We start from the raw sequence: 10,787 nt of genomic DNA, 5'->3' as shown, positions 1-10,787 counted from the left end.
ATACAAGCTGACTTTTGCTCAGAACCCTCCACTCGAACTGCCCTCAAACAGCCCACCGATTTCCATCTTCCCAAACCCAACAGATATTTTCCAAACCTTTTCTTATGGGGCATCTACACTACATTTGTCGCTGCTGACCATCACGTATTCTTGAAACTCTCCCACTTTCTTGACCTCAGGTCACAGCTTTCCCCTTTCTCTGCTCCCAGCTCTGACCATCAGTCTCCTTCATGAACGTTCTCTGTATCTTCTCTTTAAACACAGGACTTTTCTCAGGGATCTTCTTTTGGCCCACTATTCTGCCTACCTATGATTCTCCTTGGGCAATAACTTTGTCACTTATAGTTTTAACTAACATGTTATCTTAATGACCAACAAGTGCAAATTTCCAGCCTTTGTCGTTCCCCCCGAGTTTTAGAGCAGAAACAGGCCCATCCAGGCATACCTCAAAAGCACCTCAGAATTAATCTGCATAAAATGATTACGTTTCTTGTGACCCTTCACCCATATATCCCTCATGGAAACACCACACTTGCTCGTATTTCCTAATTCCTTGTTGGCGTCACCACAAACCAAGTCTCAGATCAGCTCTTCTCTTTCTCATCATCCTGCCCTCCAAATCCATCCCCCACAACCAATTAGTCAAGTCTGTTTTCTCTTGTTTTGAAACCTGTTGAATTCATTACAAGAGTTGAGGCCTAAACCACCTTTTACCTGGAATATTGTAGTATCTTCCTCACTGATTATACAGGTTGTAGAAGCCCAAAGAATTCCAAGTACAGCTTTTATATGACACACAGGGCTCTGTCCCATGGATTATTTGTACTCCAACAGAAGCACAGGCCCATAGACCTGCCTCAGGAAATCCAGCCCAAGAATGAGTTGGTTTCTTCAATATAACTTAGAAAAGTCCTTAATTGTTGCATGCTATTGTTTGCACTGACCTTGGGTGGAAAATTAGATTTTATTCCTTCATGGGGATGTGTGGAAGATTTGTCCGAATCATTCCTTTTATCCAAGGGAATGTGTGATACATCTAGCCTTGAGAGCAGAAGGCAGATGAGTTGCTAGGCTATTGAGAGGTGTGTTTGCACGGATAAATACTTTCAAGGGAGGGAGCCATGTGTTTATAACCTCATCAATATTAACTGAACTTGAAAGAATAAATTGTGACATTGACATCGATAGGGGATCAAATCATGACTGCCTGAATTTCACTCAGCATTGTTGCTTGATTTACGCTGCTTCACTCTACTTGCTTGTGTTCTCCTTTGGGAATTGTGTTCATCATCTCTTGCCTAGACCACTAGCATATCCTCAGGGATAAGTGAACATGGATATTCATGTGTTAGAAGGTCTTTTTTGACAATGAGACCAACAAGACTATTTTGTGATTGTCTATTTTAAAGGAATCATAAAGCAGTTTCTCTTTACCTTCAGCATGAATGTTAACAAAATTTGTTTAAAAAATGATTAGAGAAGACAATTTCGGTAGTACAAACAAGCTTTATTTAACACTTCATGACATGAGAGTTTCCATTCAGAGAACTGCAAAATGGGACACAAGGCAGGAAGCTTTTATAGGATAAAGAAAAAAGAACAAAGAAGGAAGCAGTAAAAGCCAGAGCTGGCCTGGCGTTTAAGGATTGGCTGACTGGTTATACTGCGCTATTGGTCAAGCGTAGCATTTACAGAAACACTTAGCAATCCAAGTTTCTGTTTGCTGATGTGGCACTCTGGGCAGGAGCAGCTACATCTTGGACCCGGAAATTTATTTCAACAAATACTTTACATAAGGTTGTTGTGAGTCTAAAAGTTCATCTCCAGTATCAGTATGGAAATAATTCCCATTTAAGAATATTTAAATAATGTAGTCATCCCCTAAGAATTTTATTTTAAACACTTTCAGTGTGACATCCCTTTTCCCCACTCCCAAAGTAAGCAGGTAAAAATCATTATGAGGATATAGTCATTATGAGGATATAGGCATGCCAACTCCCAGACTTGCTAATAGCTAACCGAGATGTCACAGGGTCTCCTGGACATCAGACATGCCAAAAGCATGGGAAATTTAGTTCATCATCTGGATGATTTCGTGTGTTTAAAACAAAAATCGAGTATATGTGTTTTCATGGTGGGATTCAGTGAAAACAATGCTGAGTTAGAAAATATTCTAAACCATATTATTTCCAGTGAATCAGAAAATTACTGTTTCTTTTCTTAAGTCTAGATGTCTTTTTTCAGTCTAAATATTCATCTGTAGGAATTTGGTTAAGTAAATTATAATATATCCCTCTGAAGAAATTCTAACAGCTACTAAGAATCTTCTGGCAAGGGAAACTAAAGAACAGAAAAAATGTTCATCATCTAATACTAAGTGTAAACCAAGTATGCACAGAGAGATGCTCTTAGGTTGTATATGCATAGAGGCATGTGCATGTGTGTAAAAATTATGTTTATAGATTTTATTTGTAAGAATAAGATTATATGTGGATTTTCCCTGTTATTTTGCATTTCTGAGCATCTTTTGCTTTTGGAATTAGGAAAAATATTTAAATTTCTGTAAGGAAAAACATTCTCCCCATCTTATCTAACAAACCCATTTATTACTACCTAACTGCGTCCCCCAAGATAGGAACATTTGCTAATGAGACTTAAACTGCCAATAAGATATGGTTTATTCCACTCGCTACTGCATTGCTGAACTAACATGTCTGGGTAAAATTGTAATTTTTTAAACCAAATTTTAAAAAATTTGGTCTCCCCATTTAAAGCTCACTTTTCTCCATTGTAATTTAAGAAATAATTATGAAATATTTAAATCGATTAAAAAGTACACAGAATGACATAATAAACACCAATGTATCCATCACTACACTTTAACAAATATATGGCATTTTGCCACATTTGCTTCACATCTTTTTTTAAGAAATAAAGTGTGTAAGGTAAAATCGAACCTTTACTCAGTCTTCTTATCCTGCCTCCCTCCCCAAGGTAATCCTTATACTGAAGATAATATACAGTGGACCTTTTGAACAACACAGGGGTTAGGGGCACCAGCGCCTACCCCCATGCAGTAAAAAATCCACATGTAAAAAAAAAAAATCCACAAGTAACTTTTGACTCCCCTCAAACTTAACTAGCCTACTATTGAATAGCCTACTGTTGACCAGAAGCCTTACTGAGAACATAGTCATTTAATACTATTTTGTATCTTATATGTATTACATACTATATTCTTACAATAAAGTAAGCTAGAAAAAAAGAAAATATTAAGAAAATCATAAGGAAGAAAAAATACATATATAATGCCATGCTGTATTTATAGAAAAGATCTGCACGTAAGTGACCTGGGCAGTTCAAACCTGTATTGTTCAAGGATTAACCATACACACCTCCCAACCATATATTTATACTTCTACCACATATGTATATCCATAAACAAGAAATACTTTGTTTTGTGGTTTTTTAATTTACATAAATCTTAGATTTTTACCTATTCTCTCAAACTTGCTTTTTCCACTCAACATGATTATGTAATGATTTAGTCTTGTTAATATGTGTAGATTTAATTCATTAATTTTGCCTAAAGTATAGTATTACATTGCATGAATTTTTTTTTTTCTTATCCATCTATTGATGGTCATTTAAGTTCATTCTAATTTTTTTTTCTGTTACAAATAATGTTGTTAACACCCTACCATCTGTCTTGTTAAGCAAAAGTGCAAGCATTTATTTAGGATGTTTAAGTGGATCTCATGACTTACAAAGACATTTTCCAGTCAACCAATCAACCAATCAGTGAGTTAATCAATATTTACTGAGGGCCTAGACTACTAAAATAAGCAAATGGATCTTAGTTTTTAGAACCGAATTGCATTTCACCTCTATGATTCAAAATCAAATCTAAAGACAAAAAAAGTAGCACAACTTTCTTCTCCAAGGAATGTTTCAGATTGGTGACTATACCAGGGCAAGCCCAGTCTCGATCAATGTTCCTACTTTGTGCAGTTCTGGGCCCCTGTTAGATGACAGTGATTTTTGATTCACCCTGCCTCTGGCTTCATTGTGTTGTTTGGTACACAGCATCTTGAGCAATGAACCCAAAGGTGATTATTCATTCCATGTTCAAAAGTGTTCCTTAACAAGCAATTTTAATAAAACATGTGTTTATTGTAGAAATGCGTCAGTAAACCTAACAATCACCTCAGCCATCCCAGAATTTATAGTCACGTTCAAAAGACAGAAAAATAATACATTAAGTGTCACATTGGAGAAGTAAGTCTAGGATCTAAAGGGAGCTTATAGGAGGGACACTAACCTGGACTTCGGGGTTTCCAAGGAAACTTCTCAGACAATGCAACATCTATACTGGGAGGCTGAGTAAGAATCATCCAAATACAGGAGAGGCAGACGAAGAGGAATAGAGTTTATTGTGTTTATTGAATTCCTGTGTATTAACTTGTTTTAAATCTCAACCTTGGCCTCAATTAAGCCTCTATCTGCCATACGTCATTGAGGTCTATCAAGGTCTATTTCCTTAGCCTTTCAATATCACTTTGTCACACATTAGAAAGACGGAGGATTGAGCCAAAATTTTCCATTAAATAAGGTTGCCTTCAGTGTTGTTTGTGTCAAGTGCTAATGTCCTGAAGTATTTTAAAGCCATTAAAGCTATTGATTTTTATAAGCATTTTCTCTCTAGTGACCATTATCATTCATATTCCTACACTTTCTACTCTGATCATAAAACATAAAGGAAATCCCAGTACCTACACAGTGATTACTTTTGACATCTAAAAATCCTATGAACCTTCCATCTGCAGACAAAGTCCCAAAGAGCATATGCATTATATTGATTAATATGGGTTCAAGCAGGAAGAGTGAAAAAGCTAGGCCCATGCTAATGAGTTTGGGCCTTGTTCTGAGACCAAAGAAGAGCCAGAGAATGGTCTTGAGCAGCAGTATTTAAGGAACATCTTTCTGGAAGTGATGGAGGAATGGACGGAGTTGGGGCTAATACCATCGTCCTGATAAGAGATGAGAGTTTGCATTGGGATGTTGTCTATGAGTACGAGGAGGATGAGAGCTCAGAAAGATAATTAGAAGGACAAAACGACCAGAAAAGGGGGAAAGGAGGGAGAAGTGAGGATAACTTTCTGGTTTCTGGCTTCCGGAGCACTGTAATGACAAGAGGGAAAACACAGTAAGAACACAATCTGAGAATGAAGCAAATAGCTACTGCTCTGTGCATGCTGAGCCCTAGGTGCCTGCACAATATCTTGGAGAAGACGCTCAATAACCAACTGTTGATATTCAGCTTAGTGGCTTGGGAGAGTGTTTTTGGCTAAGGTAAAGTTTTTCCTGATAATAATAATAAAGAGAACAGAAAGTACCTTGTCCCCAGCCTTGCGGTTATGAAGGCATTAGAAATGTCCAACACTTGATAATTTTTTATTATGAATGTAAACATTTATATTTTTTTGAAATACTAATTTAATTGATTTTTAAGGGGGAATCAAATTAATCAATGAAAAATATTTTCTTCCTAATAGAAATTTCCACAGAAAAATCACAAATTTTCTTGAAGATTTTATTTATTTATTTGAGAGAGAGAGTGGGAGAGAGAGAGAGCACAAGTGGGAGGAGGGACAGAGGGACAAGCAGACTCCCTGCTGAGCAGCAACCTGAGTGTGGAGCCCAACAGGGGGCTCAATTAAGGGTCCATCCCAGGACCCTGCGATCATGACCTGAGCCAAAGTCGGATGCTCAACTGACTGAGCCACCCAGGTGCCCCAAAATATCACATATTTTTATAGCTGTTTATTACAGGCCTGTGAAAGCAAAGACAATCAGACTGAAATAAACATTGACAACTCACTCCTAGAATTATTGATTAATCGAGAAAGAATTTACATCATTGAATGAAACCAGTAAAATACATATAAACGCAAATTATTTTTCAATATTGCTTGTAATAATGTTTTCATATCTAACAATCAGACCATATTGTATCCTGTGAGTGTCACTTCTATGTAACCATATTGGAATAGTTAATGATTTACTACATTTTGCTTTTTTCCTTTACTTTTACATAATAAATTCTTATTTAATTACACCAGCTTAGGTTATCTTGCTAGACAACTCTAGCAATATAGTAGTCTACATTACACATAAAGGCACACAAGAACAGTTTGCATTGCGTTCAATAACATTACTGATTCCATTGGGATTTGAAGAATAATGATAATAACAGTTACCATTTGTTTAGCCTGTGCAATATGACAGAAACTATCTTGCTAAATATATTTTAAGCAGTAGCTCAGTTAACCCTCATAAAAACCTTTTGTGGTAGATAGTATTATTAAGCCCATTTTACAGATGAGAAAAATGAGTCTCAGGGAAGTTAATTGTCACACAGCTAGTATGGTTTCAAACACAGATTTGTCTGACTTTGTAGTAAGCATTTTCAATTGCTTCATATTTTGTCTCTACTTGGAACTCATACTTTATGTTAATCCTATCTGCATATTTTAACAGAAACTTGAAAAACCACTTCAAATAAAAGGCAAATCGGTGGTTCTTGGGAAGATGCCTTTCTTAGAACTCAAGATTAGGATACTTCTTAGTCCTTACTGCACCCTATATGAATCTTTAATGGTCTTATCTTTTCAAATGCAGGGAGCCCAGGAAAAACCATACAGGAGTTTCACTAGGGCAAACCACTTAGTATTGAAGCCTGTGACAAAGACAAACTATTCTTTTTGGTTTCCCCAATTCCCTGGTCCATTCTTGGCCGTTTTTCCCTTATATTCCCTGGGGAGCATTAGGATGCGAGAGAACTGCTAATATGCCAAGGGGTTATCTTTCATCAAAGGATCAATGAACTCTTGGAGGGTTTTCTTTGCTAGTTTGTTGTCCAAATGCCCCCAAGCCCCCAGGCAACAGAAAACTCAGCTTCCTGTGAGAATACATCCGGTACCATCTTCAGGCACATGTTCTAGGTGAAGTTTCTTTGAGGAGCAGAGCGTTGAAATGAATATTATAAATTGTAGAAGTACCCAGACAATGAGTGATAGTGAAAAACAGCATATGTGTGGGGAAAGGGGATGGCAAATAGTACAAAAATATTACCCCCAAAATTCAAAGGCAAGGAATCTTGCCTTTTTGCAATATAAAATATAGAAACAGTTTTATTTTCCACAGGGATCACGTGTAAAGCATTAATAAGCTAAAGCACACAAAGCTAAATGACAAATCTTGATTAACAAACTGCCCACGAAGCTCCTATTTGCCTCGCTGTGTTTAAAGATGCTTGAAGGCTGTAAATCTCTGACCCTCATTCTGACTATTGATTGGTAAGAACACCACCCTTGTTTTTAACTAATAAAAACAATGGTTTCTCTTTACTTTAGAACAAGTATCATATTGAGTAGTTAATTTTTCACTTTTGTAAACATGTTCCTCACCCAATTCTCACTTAAAGACACTATGACATCTATTTTAAGAGGTAAAGTCACCACATCACACTGAGAAATCTTGGTTTTGACCTTCTCTTCACCTTTAGTTCCCTTCAACTTTAGGGTCAAAATTAATCACATAGGCAATACAGAAAAATGCCATTTAAAAGCAATAAAATATTTTTTTCTTACCTGATATTTAAATACACTTTTCAAGGGAGGAAGTCTGGGACTGAATTTGTGGAAAAGGAATAGAGAATTCCATTAAACCTAGTTTTATTGGCTGAAATCATCATTTTTGAAAAGAGAACCAAATTAAGACCTTCATGAAGAAAAGCAACACCTAACACTAATACAATGTTAAATGTCAATTATATCTTAATAAAAAAAGAAAACCATGAGATTAATTTCCTTAATTATGTGTTGTCACAGAACACATAAAAGAGGCTTAAAGGCTATTTTTAGTAGTAGATTATAGGAAAGCAATGGTGTTTGTTGAAAATATTTTAGCATTTCAGAGTTTATAAAAATCTCAGCTTGACATTCTTACCAGCCTCATCTAATACTTTATATATCTTCGCAACCATGTTTCTTATGTTTCATCAATAAATCACTATGATCATCATTAAAGCTGAAAGCCTCAGGATTATCATTTGGGCCGCTCTTCCAAACTCTCCAGCGTCTGCCACATCTTTTTTTTTTTTTAGATTTTATTTATTTTTTTGAGATAGAGTGAGTGAGAGAGCAGGAACAGGGGAGGAGAGGGAGAGGAAGAAGCAGGCTCCCCGCTGAGAGGGAGCCCCATGCAGGGCTTGATCCCAGCACTCCAGGATCATGACCTGGGCCAAAGGCAGACACTTAACTGATTGAGCCACCCAGGTGCCCTCTGCTACAAATTTTTATCTTTTACTTCCAGTCATAGGTTCCTTATAGGCTGCATTCCTGTCCTGCTCAATCCTTCCCCGTCCAGCACCTCCTTTCCCAATCTCACCTGCTTCCCACTTATTCTTCCATTCTCAGTATGTCACTTCTTGCAAGCTCTCCCCACCCCATCCCTGCCCTGAACACATCTCCATAGGCTCAACTCTTGTTTCTCTGAGCAGCTTTTACTTCTTTTCACAATGTCAATAAATTATTTCTTGGTTGTAACCAGTTGTGCAAATGCTTAGCTTAATGTCTGCCTTATCTCATAAAATGTAAGATCTATGAAGGGAGGGACCTTGTTCTTGTTATCAATGGGAGCAGACATCATTTGTTAAAATGTGGGGTGAAACTATCTCTTGGAACCTTCAGCATACTAACTTCTTAACAAAATTTAACAGAGCCTAAGAACATGATCAAGACATTTCATTAAAATATTCAAGCTACAAATAAATTTTAAGTCTTGACATTAAATGAAATATTTATAAATAATCAGATAAATTTTTAAATAGGAACAGGAATCTAGAAGTATTCTATATTTATATATATGTCCGAAGCTTCCCGTGCTATTGAACGGATAGAGAGAACTAGAACCTTCTAGTTATGATAGAACTTTTGGATATGACAAGTAAAATGGTCAAACTAATGAGTGGTCACTTTTATCCCCATAAACACCTGCAAGAATATGATTGAAATTATAGATATTAGAAGAGAATTTTGAGGAAAAAAATCAGAGATCTCTCCAACTGGATTAGATTCTACAAAAAAACCCCCACAAAAAACTAAATAAATTACTTTGCTTATGCTGGACTATTCTTATAATGAGAAACATTTCTACCATAATACTATATGCCCAAGATCAATAAAAATTAGCACTATTTATAAGATTTTGATACTAGAAAACTGAAAACTTTTTTACCAGTCAGAACAGAGATAGGACCTTATTTTGTAATGAAATATCTCAAAATTAATGAATAGATTACTCATTGCAACTACCAATCTTTTCCAGCGATTGCTAACACCTATAATCAAAGAGTAACTGAAATTTATTTTCTTTTCATTTAATCGGTGTGCTTTTGGAACAGACAAGTTGTGTTCTCTGCCATTTACAAACTTGAGGATTTAATTTAGAATTCAATAATTGAATGAGATAGAACAATAACCTTTTATATAAACTCATCATTTCTTATCTTTCTCAAAGCACAAAATGTTCTGTATGCCATAATCATTACTGTTTACTTTTCTGGAAGGTTTTTGTTTAAATTTCTATAACTCACCTGGGATTATAAATCTGCCTTCAAAATATAGTACAACCAGTTTGCTACTCCAGGTCTTAGAAGAGCTCATAGCTGTTAACGTGAGACTTGTATGACAATTAATTTTGCTCCCTGTTATATAGAAATCTTAGTGCCTGTAATATCCCTTTCCAGGGAGTTCAGATATCATTCTCATTTGTCTCCTGCTTTTTTGAAAAGTTGGAACTCTGGGTTTGGGTTTCAGAAATCATTTATCTCAAAGGGTTTTTCTTTCTTTTTTTCTTCTTTCTTTCTTTCTTTCTTTCTTTCTTTCTTTCTTTCTTTCTTTCTTTCTTTCTTTCTTTATCTCTTTTTCTTTTCTTTCTTTATTTTGGGGGGAGGGGGAGGGGGGATGGGTGGGTGGGGGAGATGCACTACCTGGACTCACTTCCAAGAATTGGCAGTCTTCTTTGTCCCATTTTTGTGGACTGCATTTGTATGAGCATAAACTCAGTAGTTGAAAGACATCACCAGTGAGCCTCTAATTTACTGTTTATCAAGTTTTTCCGAAGAAGCGGAAGCACATGCTGCTGTGGACTGGTGGTGTAGGTAGAGCAGATGCCCATTGAATGGCTAAATGGAGACCCTGCCAATAAGGGCTCTGAGGGTAAATTTGAGAGGACAGAGGAGTACTGGGCATTATGCCTCACTGCTCAGGACCGCACAGTGTCAGCTCTGGTGTTCTAGAGATCTAGCTCTGGGCACCTGTTGTCTTGGTGTCCTGTTGAGGGACCTACCCATTGCTGCCTGCTGGAACCCTCTCACAACTCGGCTTCTCTCTAGCTCTCCTTCTCTCTCTTTCTCCCTGCGTTTAGTCGTACTCTACTGCCTATTTGCTTCTCTAGGCTGTGTGTACGAGTTCCATAGTCACAGTTCCTGAAGAAATCATCCAATTGGGTTAGGTAGATACCATTTAATATAGAGCACCACTACTGGGCAAAGTTTGGGGACATTCGCCTCACAGCCTCCTGGCCTACCACCATGTCTCCCTAGAAGTGTTATTGGCTTTTGAAGTGGGACAGTTCTTCATTGTGCAAACCTGTTCCACACATTACAGGATACTCACATCCCTGGTCATGACACTAAATGCCAGTGCATCTGCTCTCTTTAG

The sequence above is a fragment of the Mirounga angustirostris genome, unplaced genomic scaffold, assembly GCF_029215605.1.
Source record: "Mirounga angustirostris isolate CCGP_5_RB_7025 unplaced genomic scaffold, mMirAng1.0.hap1 SCAF_8, whole genome shotgun sequence".
Taxonomy (NCBI): Eukaryota; Metazoa; Chordata; class Mammalia; order Carnivora; family Phocidae; genus Mirounga; species Mirounga angustirostris.
Note: the sequence above shows the minus strand (reverse complement) of the source record.